The sequence below is a fragment of the Octodon degus genome, unplaced genomic scaffold (assembly GCF_000260255.1).
Source record: "Octodon degus isolate 3935 unplaced genomic scaffold, OctDeg1.0 scaffold00615, whole genome shotgun sequence".
Taxonomy (NCBI): Eukaryota; Metazoa; Chordata; class Mammalia; order Rodentia; family Octodontidae; genus Octodon; species Octodon degus.
This window is the reverse complement of record NW_004525191.1, coordinates 2,422-3,253: the sequence shown is the minus strand read 5'-3', so window position 1 is coordinate 3,253 and position 832 is coordinate 2,422. Positions and strand designations below refer to the sequence as shown.

Sequence of the window (832 nt, the reverse complement as noted above, 5' to 3'; positions counted from 1 at the left end):
GCTTCCCTGTAATGCTCGGATTTTCGGGCTGTGAGCTCACTTGGTCGCACCAACAGTCCGACTCTTTCTTTCTATCTGCATCTCCGATTGTGGCCCTGGCGGTTGCTTCTTTCCCGGAGGAAAAACAGAACTAATACTCCACAGAAACACAAAGTGAAAAAAGCAAAAAGCCATCCTTTTCAACAACATGTGTTATGGAAAATACCTTCCAAAAATGTAACATACACAAATAAACCCTAGAAAGTATGTAGTAAAACATTTTAACTTTCTAAATATCTACTTACCTCTTAACTTCCACACAGCAGTATTAGAACACAATGAAATTGGAAAAAACAAAACTACCAAATCAAAGTACCCCAAATCTCATATTAAACAATATCACAGCTGAAAGCGCGAACGCAGTGCCCCAATACCACAAATTCTGCAGTCGAGTTTCCCGCATTTGGGGAAATCGCAGGAGCAGCACGTCCAGAGTGCAATAGATAAGCCTCGCCCTGGGAAAACCACCTTCGTGATCATGGTATCTCCCCTGCAGGTAAGTATAACTGCTGCTGCGCCCTCCGCACTAATCTGCCTGCGTGTCTCACTCTTCACTCAAGCTCATTTGCCTTCACACACTCTCGGGTCCTCCTAGCTCGCCCACACAGCTCATGCGCTGGACTGCCAAAAACTGAACTAAGCTCTCTCCCTGGTCACAGGGAGGTTTCAACACCAGGGCTCCAACCAGCAGCCCCAGCTCTTTCTTATCTGCATAGGACACGCCCTCCACTGACGTCACAGGACACCCTTCCCTCAAGCAGACGCTCATCCCCCTTCCTGCCTTCCTGCTTCC

The 832-nt window shown here is 47.5% G+C and overlaps 1 non-coding gene across 1 annotated transcript; it reads right to left on the bottom strand.

Moving 5' to 3' along the window:
- Window positions 1-381: 381 nt before the first annotated feature.
- Window positions 382-543, bottom strand: LOC111814833. The gene has a single exon (XR_002819713.1). It is a non-coding gene; the product is annotated as a U1 spliceosomal RNA (small nuclear RNA).
- Window positions 544-832: the final 289 nt, after the last annotated feature.